The sequence below is a fragment of the Silene latifolia genome, chromosome 3 (assembly GCF_048544455.1).
Source record: "Silene latifolia isolate original U9 population chromosome 3, ASM4854445v1, whole genome shotgun sequence".
Lineage (NCBI taxonomy): Eukaryota > Viridiplantae > Streptophyta > Magnoliopsida > Caryophyllales > Caryophyllaceae > Silene > Silene latifolia.
In genome coordinates this window covers 127,308,148-127,329,013 of record NC_133528.1, presented here as the reverse complement: position 1 = coordinate 127,329,013, position 20,866 = coordinate 127,308,148, and the positions used below count along the sequence as shown (strand labels likewise).

Genomic DNA, 20,866 nt, shown 5'->3' with positions numbered 1-20,866 from the left:
AGGGAAAGGATTACAACAAATATTATACTAAAATAGGTAACAAATAATGAGCAATTATTTACATAATTACTATTATTCTATCACTCCCACGCAGTCGAAACGGGAGGTGATCGGACGTTTAGGCTGTCCCGAAAGTCGTCAAACAGAATCAACGGAAATCCTTTAGTAAATATGTCCGCTATTTGATAGCGGGAAGAAATGTGTCAAACTCGAACCTCGCCGCGTTCCACTTTTTCACGCACGAAATGTATATCCATTTCGATGTGTTTGGTGCGTTGGTGTTGGACGGGATTGTCGGAGAGATATATGACACTAACGTTGTCACAGTAGACAAGAGTGGCTTTCTTCATTGGAACATGGAGTTCGACGAGCAAATTTCGTAACCAACACGATTCCGCAACCACATTAGCTACACCATGATACTCGGCTTCGGCACTAGATCGTGATAATGTAGGCTGTCTTTTGGAAGCCCAAGAAATGAGATTATCACCAAGAAAAACACAATAACCCGAGGTCGACCGTCTCGTGTCCGGACACCCACCCAATCCGCATCGGTATATGCTGTAAGATGAGTTGGAGAAGACTTACGAAGCCATAAACCACGCGATGCAGTACCATTTAAATACCGAATTATCCATTTCAGAGCTCCCATATGTTCGTCCATAGGATTATTATGCATAAAGAGGCAAATTTGTTGGACAGCGTAGGAGATGTCGGGACGGGTAAAAGTGAGGTATTGAAGAGCCCCTGCCAAACTCCTATACAGCGTGGGATCCGTGTATGGAGCAGAAGAGGACGAGGTACTAAGTTTGGGCTTGGTGTCAACGGGTGTTGCAACCGGTTTACACGACGTCATGCCAGCGCGCTCAATAATATCAGCAGCATATTTCGATTGAGATATGTAGGCACGAAAAATTTATTAAAGTGCCGAATAAATAAAATGAATTAATTATTTTGAGTTAATACCAAATTTTAACTTAATTTAATTAATTTGTCCCGATTAAATGAAATATGGGCTGATTCGGATTACAAAAGGAGTTGTTCGGATCAATAAACCCAGAAGGAATTAAATTTGGGCCAAGGTTGCTTATAAACCCACAAATGGGCCTGTGACCATCAAAGTCCAATAAGGGGAATTGAAACTCTATAAATAGAGCTCTTCTCATTCATTCAAGGGGTTGGAAATTCATAATTGCAAAGGAGCTAGAGAGAACAAGGTACAAATTCCTACAAATCCTCTCTGTCAAAATCATTGCAAGCAGTCAACAAGCACATCAAATCGTGCCGCCTGCGTTGAAGATTCAATCACAAGTTCAAACCTTCAAGAGAGATTCAAGTCATCGCGACCCTCTCAAGAAATCAAATTCACATCGCGCGTAGAGCAATTAAATTTGTCTACACGCGCACCCCTCACGTGTACCCCGTACACGTACCCCTTACGGGATATTAGAATCAGAGGATACATTAGAGATTGTACACGTACTTTTGATATTTATTAATAAAATTTGATTGTTTCCTTGTTTTGTATTTCAGTTATCGTTATACAAAATTTGCTGTTACAAATTTTGGTGAACCCGACGTGAAAATCTCTACCTCTCATCTCTACTGCTGTTTTATTCAAGTCTACCAAAACAAAAAGATGTCTACCAAGCAAAGCACCTCCTCCAGTCCATCCAAGAAGACCTACGCAGATATCCTGCAGGGTACCCCCATGGCTGCTACCTCCCCTGCTACGCAGTCAGTTGGCATCTCCACAAGAAGAATGGCGAAGAAGGCTGTTGTCAATGCTGCTGCTGCCAGTCTACGCTCTGCACACGTCCCAACTAGGCCGCGCAAATTCTCTGTCGCCTCCATAGCTGCTGCTGCTACAGCGCTCCTGGCCGCCTCTTCTCCTTCACGCGAGGAGACTAGAAGTGTTAAGGTTGACAAAAAGGCTTCCCCCTGCAAATCCAAGGCGTCGCCAAAGAAGAAAGAAACATCAACTCCTAGCGTCGCTTCAGTCATGGTGATAAGTGGTGATACTCTTGAGGATCGAATGCAGAAAATGAATGAACTCCTTGAGAAGATGATGAAGGAGAATGAAGAAAAGAACAAAAAAATTGATGAGCTCCAAAAAGAGGTGGTGGCACTCCGTGACAGGAAGGCCGAGAGCGAGCATGGTGACACCGATAGGGATGTTGATAGCGATAGAGAAGTTGGCGAGGATAGGGAAAAGCCAAAGAATGAGATCAGCAACTTCACTGAAGAGAAGCTGCAGGAGTTAATAGCCAAGACGATCAAGTGTCAGTTGGATGATAGCTCGACAAGTAGTGGACGCTACATCAAGCCTTACACTAAGAGGATTGACATCTGCAAGCGCATGCCATCTCGGCTATCGGCCTCCAAAATTTCAACGATTCGATGGGAAGGGGAACCCAAAGCAACACATCGCCCACTTCGTCGAGACATGCAACAATGCTTTGGAACGTAAGGTGATCGTTTGGTGAAGCGATTCGTTCGTTCGCTCAAAGGGATCGCGTTCGACCGGTACACGATCCGGACTCGAGTCAATTGACAGCTGGGGTCACATGGAAGATGAATTCCTCAACAGATTCTACAGCACCAGACGTGTCGTCAGCATGAGCGAATTGACAAAGACATCTCAATGGCAAGATGAGCCTGTCGTCGATTACATCAACAGGGTGGCGTGCGCGCGAGTCCGGAATGTAAGGATCGCTTAAGTGAAGCGTCAGCAGTTGAAATGTGCGTCAACGGGATGAAATGGGACATTCTTTACATCCTGAAAGGGATCATGCCAAAGAGCTTCCAAGACCTGGCTACCCGCGCCCATGACATGGAGATCACAATCAAAGAACATGGTAGTGCTCGACCAAGTTCTTCTAAGGTGCCAAGTGAAAAGAAGGAGTTCAAGAAAACTGATAAGAACTCCAAATCGTCGACAAAGGAAACAATGGTCGTCGAAACCAGCAGTGCACCTGTCAAAATCTCGTCAAAGCCTAAGTATGAAAAGAAGAAAGAGTCATTCTCTTACAACTACCAACGAGACAAGCCTACATTGAAAGAGTTGCAGACTAAGAAATACCCATTCCCAGATTCTGACTTGTCTGGAATGCTTGATGACCTCTTAGAAAAGAAGGTTATACAATTGCCAGAGTCCAAGCGGCCTGAGCAAGCAAACAAGACAAACGATCCCAATTACTGTCGTTATCACAGGCTGGTGAGTCATCCTATTGAAAAGTGTATAACACTCAAGGAGAAGATCATGCAGCTCTCCAAGGAAGGGAAGATCATTCTTGACTTGGAGGACACAGTAACCACAAATCAAACTACTGTAGTCCTGGAACAACTTGACGAGCCAATTACACGGCAAGGACAATGTGTGTATATGTTGCAGTTCGGGAGTTTTGAGCCTGTGGCATTACGGATCCAAGGGTCATTGTCGTCACTACCTCCAATGTCATTAGAAGAAAGATTACCTCCTCAGGATAAGAATGAGGAAAAGAAGCATGAAGATGACGATGAAGGTTGGACTTTGGTTATGCGCAAGAAGTCAAAGAAACAAACAAGGCAGACAGCGCAACCTGTTCACCGTCGAAGAAAACAATCAAAGAGGACTAAACCTCGCAAGACGAAGGGAAAGAAAAAGCCCAAAACAGTGGTCAAACCACATGTCTTGCCTATCGATCTACTTGAGCAAGAATCACCAAGTCCCGTCACCTTAAAAGAATTCTTCCCACAAGACTTCTTAAACAAGGTTACCGTGTACACCATCTCAGCTACGGAAGGTGGTGATGATAAAAGGAAGATAGAGGAAGAAGGCCCAGACGATGCGGTATTGCCACAACAGTTGCATTCTGAAAAGGAGAACGAAATAGTGGCCGCTCTTGACGCCCTTCCTACAAACATGGGATGGAAGCAAATCTTTCATCTACCCAAAGAAAAGCGTCAGCTGATAATTCAAGGACTTGAGAAGCCCGAGTTGTATGCAGGCAAGATGAAAGAAAAAATTGAGCCTCTTGAGCAATCAACTGGATGTGTCTCCTGCAATGCAGCCTTGAGTTTTTCAGATGAGGATTTACTTCTTGGATCCAAACCTCACAACAGGCCACTTTATGTGTCCGGGTACATCCGGGGGCAAAAGGTCAAGCGCATCTTAATAGATGGAGGCTCAGGAGTCAATCTCATGCCAAAAGCCACTATGAACGAATTAGGGATCACGATGGATGAACTCTCCAAAGAGTCGAACAATGATTCATGGTTTCAACTTAAATGGGGAGCGCGCAGTTGGCATGATCCGCGTGAACCTTACCATGGGTGATCTTTCTTCCGACACGTTGTTCCATGTCATGGATGGCAAGACATCGTTCAAACTATTGCTGGGACGACCTTGGAAGCACGAAAACGGAGTTGTCGCCTCAACCCTCCATCAATGCTTGAAATATTATCGTGGTGGTGAAAGGAAGATAGACGGAGACGCCAAACCCTTCTCTAAGGTCGACTCTTTCTTCGCTGACGCAAAATTCTTTGAAGAGAACGGTACTTCTAGTGAGTTCATGCCAACCACCATCTCTTCAACAGGAAAAGGAGGTAAGCGGGAAAAGAACATCGTCAAAGAGGATGAAGCTGCAAGTCCTGCTAAAGAAAATGATGTTAAGAAAGATGTAGACAAGGCCAGCAAAATAGCTACTCCTGTGGCATCACCCAAGAAGCAAGAGACGCCGCAGAAAACTACACCACCAGTACTACGCTACATCCCAAAGTCTCGCCGCAAAGATGGAGAGAGTCCTTTTGCAGAGTGTCTAACACCAAAGATAGAGCCTAAGGATAAAAAGTCAAGTCTGGTGTTCAAGCAGGAATGGGTGGCCAAAGTCGTTACACCTCTACCAAGTTCATCTCAAACGAAGATTGTGAGACCCCCTCCGAATGGTTTTGTCTGTTCATCCAGTCAATCATCAAGTAAGGGAAACAAGGGGATATTTGATTCCAATGCTTACAAGCTACTAGCAAAGGCTGGATATGACTTTACAAATCTGACTCCTCTCGGTAAAGTTGTAGAAGTTGAGCCGTACGGTTTGAACAAAGCGCAACATGAAGTATTCAAGCAAGATGGGAACTTCGTGGTGACTAGGGCCGGACTCGGATATGAGTCTCCTGCGCCTGTGAAGATTGGTGCTCGTAGAAAAGGGGCTACTGCGTCTTCTCAGCACATCACAGTACAAGAGGTCGAAGAAAATGAAGGAGAGGAAAAGATGCATCCATCGTCAGTCTTCGATCGAATAAGTCCACCTGCAAAGAAGTGTCGCCCTTCTATATTCACAAGATTAGGGAGACCAAGTGCTTCAACCAAACACATTTCTGTATTTGCTAGGCTTGGCAATCAAGGAGAAAGTAAAGTGTCAACACCTTCTTTGCGCATAAACAAGAAGGGCGCAATACATGAACGCTGGGGCGGTCCATCAAAAACAGTCTTCAGTCGACTAGGGGCTCCCAAGAAGAATAGTGGCAAGGGTCGTCCTCTCTCAACTTCTGCAACACAAAATGAAGAAGAAGTGAGAGTAAGCGATGACTTGAGAAGCGCAATACCATCTCGCATGAAGCGTATGCAAGTAGTGGACATCATCCAACATGAGCCACTCAAAGCAAGGAGGCGCGTACTAGTTCTTACAGGTCATCAAAAGAATGCCGAAGAGCATGTGCCCTCATCTTCACGTCCCTGTGATACAAAGAAGTCAAGTGACTTAGAAATTACAACGTCGTCATATCACATCACAGTAGAAGAGATACCTGACGAGAATGAAGAAGTTGAGGCCGATGAGGCCCCTGAAACACTTGAAGACGGGGGGCAATCGACTGTGGATGAACTCAAGGAACTCAACTTGGGAACTACTGAGGATCCTCGCCCCATTTATGTTAGTGCTCTGCTGACTAAGGAAGAAGAAGAGGAGTACTACAAGTTGTTGGTCGAGTACAAGGATGTCTTCGCTTGGAGCTATAAAGAGATGCCTGGACTCAGCCCAAAAATTGCAGTTCATCGTCTAGCAATCAAGAAAGGCACCAGTCCCAAAAAGCAACCTCAACGTCGTTTCAGGCCGGAGCTTGTACCTGAAATTGAAAAGGAAGTCAATAAACTCATTGAAGCAGGTTTCATTCGAGAAGTCAAATATTCTACTTGGATAGCAAACATTGTCCCGGTCAGAAAGAAGAATGGACAACTGCGCATATGTGTCGACTTCAGAGACCTTAATGATGCATGCCCGAAGGATGACTTCCCTTTGCCAGTTACAGAGTTAATGATTGACGCAACCACTGGTCATGAAGCCCTCTCATTCATGGATTGTACTGCTGGTTACAATCAAATACATATGGCACCTGAAGATCAAGAAGCAACAGGTTTTCGAACCCCAAAAGGGATCTTCTGCTACACGGTCATGCCGTTTGGATTAAAGAACGCTGGCGCTACGTACCAACGCGCAATGCAAAAGATCTTTGATGATATGCTGCATAAAATAATAGAGTGTTATGTTGATGACGTGGTTGTCAAATCAAAGAAAAGAGAAGACCATATCAAAGACCTTCGAACCGTCTTTGAAAGACTTAGAAAATGTCAACTCAAGATGAATCCACTCAAGTGTGCGTTCGGTGTCACATCTGGGAAGTTCTTGGGGTTTGTGGTTAGGCATAGAGGCATTGAAATTGACCAAACAAAAATTAAAGCCATCAACGAAATGCCGGAACCAAAGACGTTAAAAGAGTTGCGCGGATTGCAAGGACGTTTGGCATACATTCGAAGGTTCATATCTAACCTAGCAGGACGTTGCCAACCATTCAGCCATCTCATGAAAAAGGATGCTCCATTCCAATGGGATGAAAAATGCAAAAATGCTTTTGATAGCATCAAGAAGTACTTGGCCGATGCACCATCTTTGGGGGCACCAATTCCAGGAAAGCCACTTGTCCTCTACATCGCAAAGACAGAACGCTCACTGGGGCAATGTGTGCTCAAGAAATTGAAGACCGTAAAGAGAGAGCACTCTATTACTTGAGTCGTACCTTGGTTGGAGCCGAGTTGAATTACTTGCCCATAGAGAAGATATGTCTTGCTTTGGTGTTCGCCATCCGTAAGTTGAGACACTACATGCATGCGCATACCATACACGTGGTCTCAAAAGCCGATCCAATCAAGTACATACTCTCAGGACCAGTCTTGTCCGGAAGACTTGCGAAATGGGCAATGTTACTTAAGCAAAGATGACTTAGTGTTCGTGCCTCAAAAGGTCATCAAAGGCCAAGCTATCGCCGACTTCTTTGCTGATCATCCAAAGTGCCAAAGCAGAGTGGGAAATTTCAGATGACCTCCCAGGAGAAGAAATTTTCTATGTGGACGTCCTACCTCCATGGCAAATGTACTTTGACGGTGCTGCAAGGAAGGACGGAGCTGGAGCCAGAGTTGTATTCGTAACTCCACAAAATCATCTCATGCCATACTCCTTTACGCTCACTCGCCTGTGCTCAAATAATATGGCAGAATACCAAGCTCTTATACTCGGCCTCCAAATGGCGATCGAAATAGGTGTTAGAGATATGGACATCTACGGCGACTCAAAGCTTGTGGTCAACCAAGTCCTTGGTGAGTATGAAGTGAAAAAGGAAGACTTGATTCCCTACCATCAACAGGCATTACAACTGCTGAATCAACTTGATGACATCCATGTTGGTCATGTGCCAAGGAGTGCCAATAAGTTGGGCGACGCGCTTGCTAATCTTGCACCACTTTGGCACCGGGGCGAAGAGTCTATGAAAGTCCCAATCTGCAATCGTTGGGTAGTATCATCGCTTGAAGGAGAAGAAAATGTAGACACAACCAACATGATTTGCGTCTACACGCTTGATGAAGATGATCAAGGCGTCAACCTATCATTGATTTTTTGGACCACCAAAAACTACCCGATGATCCCAAACACAAGGTAGAAATACGTCGACGTGCTCCAAAGTTCATTCACTATAAAGGGACACTCTACGACGTTCTTTCTCGTGCCAATGGTTGAGGTGTCTAAGCAAGGACGAAGCTACCGAAGCAATGCATGAAGCTCATTCTGGCATTTGTGGTGCTCATCAATCTGGGCCTAAACTTCATGATCGTGTAAAGAGAATGGGGTATTACTGGCCAACCATGGTGCAAGATTGTATGGAATTTGCGAAAAAATGTGAACCCTGTCGCTCTACGCAAACTTCATACACCAACCGCCGGAGCCGTTGCATCCTACTGTTTCTTCATGGCCCTTTGAAGCTTGGGGACTTGATGTTGTGGGACCTCTTACTCCAAAGGCCTCAAATGGACACGAGTATATCCTCGCTGCCACTGACTACTTCTCAAAATGGGCGGAAGCCATCACACTACGGGAAGTGAAGAAAGAAAATGTTGTGGACTTCATTAGAACCCAAATCATCTACAGATATGGTGTACCTCAACGTATCACAACTGACAATGGGAAACAATTTTTCAACCATCTGATGACAAGTCTGGGAGAAAAATTCAAGTTCAAACAATACAAGTCATCCATGTACAATGCCTCTGCAAATGGTTTGGCTGAAGCCTTTAATAAAACTCTTTGCAATTTGTTGAGAAAAGTAGTAGCAAAGTCAAAGCGAGATTGGCATGAAAGAATTGGTGAGGCGTTGTGGGCATATCGTACCACATACAAAACACCTACTCAGGCAACCCCGTACGCGTTGGTGTATGGAGTGGAGGCCGTGTTGCCTTTGGAGTTGCAGATCCCTTCCTTACGCATTGCTATTCAGGAGGGACTCACAGATGATGAGAATGACAAATTGCGATTAGCAGAGTTGGAAGCTCTCGATGAAAAGAGATTAGAGGCTCAACAAAAGCTCCAGTGCTATCAAGCAAGGTTGTCACGCGCATTCAACAAAAAGGTGCGCCCTCGTTCTTTCCAAGTAGGAGACCTCGTCCTTGCAAAGATTTAAGACCAATCATCACCTCTCACAAGCCAGTTGGCAAGTTCACCTCTAAGTGGGATGGCCCATACGTGGTACAGGAGGTCTATACAAATGGTGCTTACAAAATCGTGGATGAAGACGGCGTTCGAGTAGGCCCAATCAATGGGAAGTTTTTGAAGCGTTACTATTCTTAAATCCCAACAGTGAAGGCTCCTAAGCAAGAGCGTAAACTGCAAGTCCAAGCTCCTAAGCAAGAGGTTAAACTGTATACAAAAAAAAAAAAAAAAAAAAAAAAAAAAAAAAAAAAAACAAAAAAAAAAATCTCATAAAAAAAAAAAAAAAAAAATACTCCTTCCTCTATGAACTACGTCGGCTTGATCTTGTGAAATACACTTTGTGCTTCACAAGTACGTAGGCAACTTGGGTGAACATGTAGCTCAAGTGCAGCCACACCCCAAAAAAAAAAAAAAAAAAAAAAAAAAAAAAAAAAAAAAATCCCTCTCTTGAACTACGTTGGCTTGATCTTGCAAGTTGTCATCTTGGTAGCTTTGCAAGTACGTAGGCAGTTTGAGCAAACACTTTGTTCAAGTGCAGCCACACCAAAAAAAAAATTACATCAAAATAATTACTCCTGGCCCGCAAGAGTTTAAACTGTGAACGGCTAAATAAACAGTATTGTAAATATTTGTTTGTATAAATAAATATAATAAAATGTAACACGCTGAAAGGGTGTTATTGCGCAGAAAACGATTAAGACAAACAAACATCTTAGAAGCATTTGGTCCATTAGGCTACAAAAAAAAAATGGATGAAATCTAGATAATCTAAAAAAAAAAAAAAAAAAAAAAAATCTAAGTGTCTATGGATCAACATCCAGAGAAGCCCGCATCTCTTCCAATTCAACTCTCCGCTCTTGAAGTAAGGCTTCCTCTTCAGGACTCAAAACAGGGATATCGTCAAACTCGGTTAATTCTCTCTCCAACTTCTGAAGATCATCTTGCAATGAGATTAAAGATATATCCCCAGCTTCTAAATTGCTTCGCAATGTCTTTTCCTTCTCTCGTGCTTGCTTGAGTTTAGCTTCAAGATCGTTTATTTCTTCCAGAGTGACAGAAAGTTCCACAGCTTGCTCTTTATGCTTTTCTTGCGCCTTATCATGAAGAGATTTGGTATCCTCAATCTTTTGATGCCACTCCAGTCTTTTGTCCTCTAGCAATGCAGAATGATGACACTTTGTTGCCTGCTTCTCGAGTGCAAGGTAAGCGTGGACCGCACCCACATAAGAATCCACTCGTGCCTGTAATGAAGAACAGTCACCCTTGAGTTGTCGGATGCTCTCATAACACACGTTAGCCTTCATTGCCACTTCCCCTACATTAGAGAAGCTTGCATTTTTTAATTCTCCCAAGACCTGCAAGCGGATCGCGTCTAGTGCTCTGTCAAAAATCCCCTTAAGTGAAGGAGGGGGACGAAATGAGGCTTTGGAGCACGTAGGGAGCGTGGTAGGTTTAAACGGTATTGTTAGAGGTTTAAACGTCTGCCTTCGATCGTCAGATTTGCAAGGAGGAGACATATGAGTTGAAGTGGACTATCCACGGCACTTGACTACCATTGGCAAACGAATCCGTCGGTCCGGCTCCCCGAGATCTTTGGACTGTAAGAGTCTCCTGCGGGTATTGATTTATTAAGAATCATAAGCCCTTTCCCTTTTCCGTGGCTTCATCTTTGGTGGACGATGCGGAAGACGATATTCCGGAGCAAGGAGACTGTCTCCAAGGCACATTCACCTTCCCGAAAAAAAAAAAAAAAAAAAAAAAAAAAAAAAAAAAAAAAAAATGATCAAGTAGGAAAATAAATAAATAAACAACGATAGTCATGTAAGAAAGGAAGCTAACCAGTGTTTGCGAAGGCATTCTTGATGCACTCGACGCCCCCTCAAAAATCTGGACATCTAGTCTGACATCATCTGCATCCAAGACAGACGCTTTTCTCTTGCCACGACGATCATGTTTAGGGTCAATCTCGGAAGCTGAATCGCTGTGGTGGTTGTCCTCAATATGGCCTTTCGCTTTAGGGACAACAACTTTGGATTTCAGGGGCACTGCTTGCTCTCGAGGCTGATTTCTAGTATCCCCATGATGATCACGCTTCTTAGTCTTGTGGTCACTCCCGGTACTATGCACAAGAATGTCAACATTCTTTCTTAGATCCTTCGGGTAGAGTTCCTTCCACCATTTAGTAAAACCAGGGGTGACATTCTCATCCCATCTCGAACGAAGGACCGGGGAAGGTAAACGCGAGACATGCTACCCGTAAACAAAAACACTTGCCAATATTTCGGTGCCTCGAAGCATGTGACGTCAGGTTTGTCTGAACCACGATTCAATACGCCTGGAATGTCTTGACAAAAGCCAAATTGTCTACTAAACCGATGGGGATTATAAGGTTCAAGGTGAAACCCCTTACTCAGACGTAAACACAAATAGGAGGAACGGAGGGATGCAAGATAGTCGAGCCCCAGGGCATCAAGGTCACCATTGTCTACCAAGACATCTACTTTGTGTTTATTTAACATAAAACGCTTTGCATCAAATTTTCTTCCCTCATGCATGAGTTTTCGAGCTTCTTCGGGTTTTCCATTCCTCGCTCCAACAGGACCTGAATACTTAGTCATATGGGGACCTGTCGGTGATGGATTTATCGCATGATAAGTGTCAAAGTAATTTGCAATCCACCCATATAAATAATGTGCTGGGAAGAATGACCTGGAGTATCCGGGGTTCATAGACGTGGTTAACCCATTCAAACCTTTGTAAATGCTAGCTAATACAGGAATTGCCAGACTAAAAACTCGACCTTCTGCCATCATACTTGCAATCTCGAAGGTAGCTGGTCTAATTAATCTGTCGCTATCTTCCCAAGAAAACAAATACGCAAAGCCAGCATGATAAATGCGCGGCTAAATAAATCTTTGCCCGTCGGGAATCATTGCAACCAAGCTTTTCAAATAAGGAGTGTTCTTCCTTTGTCCATTCATCAGATGTTCGGGGCTCAATCTCACCACTTGGATTCTGGGTTGAAGCTGGAGGATTTTTGGTGGTCCTTCGCGCTTTAACAGGAGGCGGATGTACAACCTGTCTTTTGCACCAAAAGTCAATCCATTGCTGAGCAGAAACTTCACCCTTGTCCTTTGATTCCTTCGCAAGGTAGTGAAACGCAGTAAACAAGAAAGTGCACGTAGTAGGGACAGTCAAATTATTTTCTTCAGTCGTTGACTTTAGGATGCTAAGTTGAGGCACCGTTTCATCATAAATCTCTCCCACAACAGGAGACCTCCAAGTTTCTTTAGATCCCACAGGAGATAGAAAATTCGCCTTCTACAAAGATGAAAGGTATTAGTACCAGGACACCATCCTTCGAAGAAGGCACGCATGATATGTAAATCCTTATCATAAGAATATAAGGAAGCATAGACCGCTTGACGAATAGAAGCAGTCGAAAGGATGTCACTAAAGCGAGCAAGTACATCTTCAGTCCACTCCCAATATTTTGGCATGTAGATCGATTCCCCGTAAATTTTCAGGTTGAAGGATCCCCATCTAACTTTTCCTGAGATGATTCTGCGCCCAAGTAACTCATAAGTATAATTTGTACCAGGCTTCACTTTAAGGTTATTTTTTAAAAGGTAGCGTGAGCAAGCGTCTGGTTCTCGAGTGTCAAGCTTCATGGACATTTCATTTAGCAAAGAATCCCTTGTTAGACTGGCTGCTCCACCTTCTAGCGTACGAAGCGATTTGCTTGTAAGAAAGTAAGTTCCAGATGCAGCATCTTGATCCTTGCGGTCAACTACAGAAAGATATATGTCGCTCCCCTTGCGAAATTCCTTCAGGTACACCATTGCAGCCCTGCAAAAAGGACAAATACAAGTAAATATAAAGAATATGAGGAGATCTTTTACAGGTCGGAGAGATATCAAGTCAAGAAGTGTATTCATCCGGCAGGTCTCATGGGGAGAGGATAATGAAATAATAGTCTTCATAAGGAGGTTCATTGCATGAGTCTTCAAAACTGTGTCGCGATGACCCGAATGGGTTCACCCTGACACAACCTGTCGCGATGACCCAAAAATGGGTTCACCCTAACAGGCAATAAGTCTTCAAAACTGTGTCGCGATGACCCGAATGGGTTCACCCTGACACAACTTGTCGCGATGACCCAAAAATGGGTTCACCCTAACAAGCAATAAGTCTTCAAAAGTGTGTCGCGATGACCCGAATGGGTTCACCCTGACAACTGGACTGGAGGCTGAAATATTGTCTGAAGTAATAAATCTTCCGCGGTGGTTAAATAAGATTGCAGTGCATGAAAATACTGATAAATTGAAGCTGCTTGGCCAAAAGAAAGACATAACATAATCCCTGCGGGTCATCAAGAAAACATACAAGCAAGAGAAGAGGGGCAAAATATGTGCACTCAAAATAATTAATTAAGTTACGAATAAACTTTCAAAAAAAAAAGAAAAAAAAAATGAATGTATTACCTTTGTAGGGAATACAAAGCTTGAAAAAAGGAAAATTATATTCGTACTCCGCCCAAACTTGAACCTGCGATATATATTGATAAAACAAGATATCAGTCCAGTTATATTGGTACGTAGCAGAAAAGAAAAAAAAAAAAGAGAAAAAAAAAAAAAAAAGTTAATATGAGGGCTTTGTGGTGGTTGTTTGTGGTAGTTCTTGTATGTGGGACAGCGGTAATTGGAGCAACGGAACCCGATTACATAGAGAAAGACGAAGAACTGGTCCGCTTGGAGAAGGCGTTACTAGAAGCAGAGGGTAATGTTACTAATGTAAACGAATATGTCGAGGCAATGAAAACATTAAGCAAGAAGAAGATCGTCGTCGTGCTAACATGAAAGAAGATGATGTCTTAAATAATTTGCTAAAAGCCGTACTCGACTACAAAGGCTTCTATTCTGCTAACTTTCCATCTTATTCTGACTCTACTCTCCTATTTCGGTTACTTTCCCACATTCTCCTAATTTGGCATTAACTTCATCTTTTTCTAAAAAAAAAAAAAAGAAAAATAATTAAAACAAGAACAAGCAGTGGCCAGCACAGATTAAAATTGAAGCAAACCTCCTATTTTAAACGATTAAAATTCCCATATGGTTCTCAGTCCTTATTTCTTCTACATCCAACTTAGCCACCGTTCTCACACGTCGGTAGGCTCACTGTCCTAACCAAAGTTCGTCCTTGTTTATCGACGCTCACATCATCAAGTCGCTAGACTCGATATTCCGCGGTTTCTCGGTAAATTTAAGCCAAGCACAGATGAGTTGGAGTATGGACTGGTCTATGCTAAACTCGGGAATGGAATTTGGGTTTGAAATATTTGTGTAAGTGTTTATTTAGTTAAAGCTTGACCATCAATTTGATTCAAGTAAAGGGTGAAGTATACATGGGGTCAACTCATGGAGAAATTTGGCCATAATTCAGTTGAATGAGAGCATAGAAACTCAAGCAAGAAGGCGAAAACATTAGCATACGACATTGCGGTCTATATGCTTTTGGTATGAGGACTGGCTAAGTATTTACAGAGTCAAAAATAATGGCAGTAAAGAGACATTCAAAGCAGAGGGAAATCGGTTGTCATATGAAGCAAGTAGAGCATGGGCCACAATGATAACCAAACAAATTAATAAGATTAAAATAATAGGGGGATGTCTTAGTATGGCCAAAATAGAAAGAAAGTTTCTCATTCTCATGGTACTACGGACTACTACGAGATATTTTTCTAGTTCGTCCTCACAACAAGAGTGATTCTTCTCCTAAATTCTACATTCAGCATTGATGATACTCATATTTGACGCCTGTTTTAGACCAAGTTGGGGATTTCCAAGTGAGAACATTGATCTAGGATTGAATCATGGAAACACAATTTATGGGCAAGACTCAGGTCAATCTAAGTCAAGTGCAAGACAAACTTACAGCGGAAAAGACGAAATTCAAGTTTATGCTAGTCAAAGCTCAAGCAGCAGTTCAATTCAAACTTTGAGTGAGTAATTTGACAAGGAAGAAGAAAAGCAATATAAACTTACCCGAATCCGTCGGATCCGTCTCACAATGAAGATGAACGCGGGAATTCGAAGCGAAACAAGTTCGGTAACAGTGACGCTCTGATTACACACATTAAAAGAAAAAGAGGTCAATATGTTGTGTGCTTGAAAGACACAGACAAAAAAGAGGCAAGCAAGAATTTGCAGGGATGAAAGAAATACCGTAGGGAAGAAATTTGCACTGATGATTCGTGTTACATACGGAATAGTAGGGTATATATATAGGTTTTGGTCCTGCGTATATCGAAGAGTTCTAGGATCACATTGCCTTCCTAAATATTAAAATACTGGAGTGGGTTTTGGTATCCTACTTGTGCCATTATTACTAAAAATAAAAAAAACGAGTAATATGGAAAGTTCACAAAACCAAAAGCATATGCAATTTGACTAAAAAGGACTCGGTCTATGTGTCACTTGTCAAATTATGTATTATGATAGAGTGACGTAAAAAAAATATGGGTCATTCTTATGACAAGTTTGGGTACCTATTGACTTTCAAGTCAAATACAAATTCACCCGCCAAGTTAGATAATGACAGGGTGACAAAAAAAATGGATCATTCTTGCGACAAGTAAGGCCGCTCATCACCGACTTCCAAGTCAAAGCAAAATCGAGACCCCGCCACGTCAAGACACCGGGAGGCGCACGTGACAAGGTCCCGAGGGGGCAATTTGTAGGCACGAAAAATTTATTAAAGTGCCGAATAAATAAAATGAATTAATTATTTTGAGTTAATACCAAATTTTAACTTAATTTAATTAATTTGTCCCGATTAAATGAAATATGGGCTGATTCGGATTACAAAAGGAGTTGTTCGGATCAATAAACCCAGAAGGAATTAAATTTGGGCCAAGGTTGCTTATAAACCCACAAATGGGCCTGTGACCATCAAAGTCCAATAAGGGGAATTGAAACTCTATAAATAGAGCTCTTCTCATTCATTCAAGGGGTTGGAAATTCATAATTGCAAAGGAGCTAGAGAGAACAAGGTACAAATTCCTACAAATCCTCTCTGTCAAAATCATTGCAAGCAGTCAACAAGCACATCAAATCGTGCCGCCTGCGTTGAAGATTCAATCACAAGTTCAAACCTTCAAGAGAGATTCAAGTCATCGCGACCCTCTCAAGAAATCAAATTCACATCGCGCGTAGAGCAATTAAATTTGTCTACACGCGCACCCCTCACGTGTACCCCGTACACGTACCCCTTACGGGATATTAGAATCAGAGGATACATTAGAGATTGTACACGTACTTTTGATATTTATTAATAAAATTTGATTGTTTCCTTGTTTTGTATTTCAGTTATCGTTATACAAAATTTGCTGTTACAAGATAGAAACAGACCGTGCTTTGTATGTTTGACGGAGATGCCAAGGAAATAGCTTAATTTGCCGAGATCCTTCATAGCAAATTCAGCATGTAGTCGGCTCATAATCATTTTACGAAGAGACTCAGTTGAACAAGTGAGTATTATATCATCAACGTAGAGCAATAAATATGCGAAATTATTACCTTGCCGTAGAATAAACAGGGAATGATCAACCTTGCTATGGGTAAAACCGAGAAGAGCAAGAAAATCCGCAAACCTTTTGTACCAAGCGCGAGGGGCTTACTTAAGACCGTAAAGTGATTTCTTTAGGAGGCAAACATGATCAGGGCGAAGCTTATCTCTATAACCGAGAGGTTGGTACATGTAAACCGTCTCATTGAGGGCACCATGGAGAAAGGCATTCTTGACATCAAGTTGATTGATGGACCAAGAATTTGATAAAGCGAGGCATAGCATAGTACGGATAGTTGAAGGCTTAACCACCGGGCTAAACGTTTCACCACAATCAACACCCACTTGTTGCGTTTTTCCATCACCTACAAGACGTGCTTTATACCTTTCAAAAGACCCGTCAAAATTAAATTTATGGCGATAAATCCACATTGACCATATGACATTAACATTCGGTGGACGTGGAACTAAGGCCCAAGTCTTATTATTAATAAGAGCATTGGATTCATCATCCATAGCCAATTTCCAATTTGAGTCACGTATAGCTATCACGGGGTTACGAGGTACGGGGGATAGGGCAACAGTATGACTCAAGTTTTGTTGAGTATTGGGTTTTGAATACTTGGGGTTGGGTTTGTAAATACCGTGATCAGCCCGAGTTGTGGGTTTGGAGACGGGAATGGGTGGTCTCGACACGGGGGCTGTATCTTGGTTAACGACCTGCTCATTTGGATGAGGGTTGTTAGAGGGCTGGGTACGAGGAGGAGAACCAGCAGGTGGTGGGAGTGGTGTGGAAACAGAGGTCCGTGGTGAGGCAGGGGAGGGTGTTGGCTGATTCGATGTCATATATTGTATGACATAGGTAGACGGACCATTATCCAAAAAATCATATGTGTGGGTACTAGGTGTATGTATTTTGGTGAACGGGAATACGGTTTCATCAAAAATGACGTGACGACTAATAAATATTTTATTAGACGAGAGGTCAAGACACTTGTAGCCACGATGATTTTTCGGGTATTCCAAAAAGACACACGGGGTGGATCTAGGCTGCAATTTGTGGATCGTGGTGGAGGGAATGAGAGGGAAACATAGGCAACCAAAAACTCGAAGATGACTATATAACGGTTGTTGGTGATATAGCAAGGTAAGGGGAATGTTGTAGTCGATGGGTTTGCTTGGAATTATATTTGAAAGATATGTTGCTAATTCTAATGCGTGAGGCCAATATTTTGTAGGTACGGATGCGTGTAATAAATTTGTACGAATAATTTTATTAACGGACCGAATTTTGCGCTCGGCTTTACCATTTTGGGATGAGGTATGTGGGCATGAAAGCCGAAATTCTAAGCCTTGAGTGTCACAAAATTCTTTGAATAAGTTATTAACAAATTCCGTCCCGTTATCACATTGAATCGATTTTATTTTACGCTCGAATTGTGTTTGAATATAGGCGTGGAAATTTAATAAAATGGAACGAACCTGATTTTTTGTGGCAATTGGAAAAGTCCATAAAAAATTACTATAGTCGTCCAAAATTATCAAATAATATTTATCACCCGTCGAGCTAAGGACAGGGGATTTCCAAAGATCGCAATGTAAAATATCAAAGGGCATATAGGTGCATGAAGTAGAACTAGCAAATGGCAGGCGAATATTTTTTCCAAGTGAGCATGACTGGCATACATTATTTCGAGAAATTGAATGACAATCAATAAAATTGTTTTGCCTAATTGCATTAAAAACAGGGGCTCTGGGATGACCCAAACGGTCATGCCAAAGCGAAGATGATAAAGCAGCAAAAGTAGACGGTGGACCAGCACTAGTTTTATTTGACGAAACTGGATACAATTCTCCCCGACTCTTACACCTCATTAGACGAGTTTCCGTCCGCAAATCCTTCACACAAAAGCCAAAAGGATCAAACTCAACAGAGACCTTATTATCGGTAGTAAATTTGCGCACTGACACTAAATTTTTAACCAATTTTGGAGCAAAAAGGACATTTTTAATAATAAGGGGTGGGTGTGGTTTTGGAAGGGTAGCGTGACCGTGACCCTTAACGGGAATTGTATGACCATTTCCGACTATTATACTATTACAAATACTCGAATTAATAAAAGACAAGAGAGTACCTTGATCCGACGTCATATGAGCCGTGGCCCCTGTATCCATAACCCACGGTTCTGGTGGGGTGAGACCAAGAGTATACATAGCCGCCTCTATATCCGTCTGTGTTGGTGCTGCAGTACCCGTAGTGTATGCCTGAGCAGGGCAAGGCCCAAGAATCCCTGGTTGACGGAACGTAGGACGAGCCCACGGACCAGTAGGATATGTGTAATACCCTAAATATTTTTAATATATGTCCTTCTACTATTTTTTTTAATTTCTTTAAATACTTAATTATTTTCCTTGTATTATTTGGTAAATATTCGCACTACTCTTTTACTTTGAACCCTATATTTCGTTCCACTGTTAAGCCCATCCTATCTTTTACCCAATATTATAATTATCATTATCACTAAACATAAAACCTAATAGTCATACAAGCTAAGCCTTACAATATTATTCATCGTCTCGCCGTGTAATGTTGTGCGGTTGACTATACAACATTCAATTGCCATTCGACTTAAGCTTCTACAAACATCATCAAATTCCACTCCTATCAACTGTAAAAAAAAAACTATTTATTCTCTTCCCTTTGCCAAGTGTGACATTACTACGGAATAAATTGTTCCTTTTCATCGCCCTTTTTCTACGGTTGTTGGTGTGCTCTGCTAGTTCGCTCATCGTCTTTTCTATTTGTTATAGATAAGGTAACACGATTCTACCGATCCTAATATTATTATTATTATTCGAGGTTGTGTGAATATGTGCTACTATATGGATTTTGTATGTTAAATGGTGATATTTTAATTGTGATTGTTACTGAGATTATTATCTATAATAATAGTTATATATTTTTTTTACTTTTATGTTGAATTTATTTCTTAAGAAGGGATTAAGAGTAAGGATGCAAGGTACGGGATGAACAGAAAAATAATTGTGTTTGATTATGTAACTTTTGGATTAGTTACTTTATGGGTGGAGTAATTTATTGTATAGTTTGGATTTTGCTTTGTACGACTATGATCAACTCATGTGGAGTAGCCAGTATGTCACTTTTATTTGAGTAAATTGATTATTTTGGGACGTAGAGTGTATATCGAGTTCTTATCATAAGATTTAATACTGGTTTGGCATATTCACGATATCAAGGAATGAGCTTTTGGTTTTGTATTTGAATTTTTGTCTCTTTGGCCTGACTCGTGGGTGAGTAGCTAGGAGTATTACTTCGAGTGTTGAGCAGTTCCTTAAAAGGAACATTTGACAATATCGATATTGAAATTGAGATGGAAATTGGTTACTGGTATTGAGTTATGAGTTATGAGTTATGGGGCCTTTGAGCTGAGTTATGTTAATGGTCCAGTGTGACCATGGTTACTGAGTTATTTGAGTTTGAGATCGATATTGAGATGGAAATATTGTTTCGTGATTTTATCCGCCGCCACTCACCCTTGTCACTGGTCTTAGGGTCGACGATGAGAATACGATATCTGGTTACTATGGAGTATTATATTATGAGACGGAGTAATGAGTTAGACGGAATAGTGAGTTGAGTTGAGCATATGTTAATTATTGGGTCGAACTGGGGAACGGGCCTGGTGGTTGTCGTGGTGGTTCAGGCGGCGCGTGAGGGGTTTGGACGAGTGTGAAGGCACGGGTTGTGGGAGTCGGGTTGTTAGGTTGTTCAATGTTTGATTCGTTTTTCTTAATCGTATGATTCGTTTAATCTTTTATTTATCGTATTAGTTATTTAATTTAGTTCCCGAGTCTTTTAAATAATTAGAGACGGGTTTTGAGTCGGGTTGGTTAAAATGGAAAACTGCTATATCGGGGAAGTTTCCATTTAAGGAAACTTTCCATTTTTAGGAAGTTTCTATTTTAGTAACCTTCTATTTTGGGAACGGGAATAGTTAAGTAATCCCTTATCATTTATTTATCTTTCAGAGGGCGAATTTGTTTGTGGAATATTATTGAGCATCCGTCCATTTGACTCAAAAGATCGAGGTAGGAAATACACTTGACTTATTTATCGTTGATGTTGAATTGTGTTGACTTGTTTGTGTTTCATATGACCAAACTGTGAACGTTGAATTGATTCGTGGTTGTTGATTTATGTTATGATTCATATACTTTGGAAGGTGATTGATCAATTGATCGTATTGAGTATGTTATCACAACATTTG

The 20,866-nt window shown here is 41.8% G+C and overlaps 1 protein-coding gene across 2 annotated transcripts in view; it reads right to left on the bottom strand.

Annotated features, from left to right (window-relative positions):
- LOC141646272 (uncharacterized) overlaps positions 1 to 20,866 on the bottom strand; it is a 41,504-nt gene that overhangs the window by 1,251 nt on the left and 19,387 nt on the right. The gene's annotated exons all lie outside the window — the stretch shown is intronic.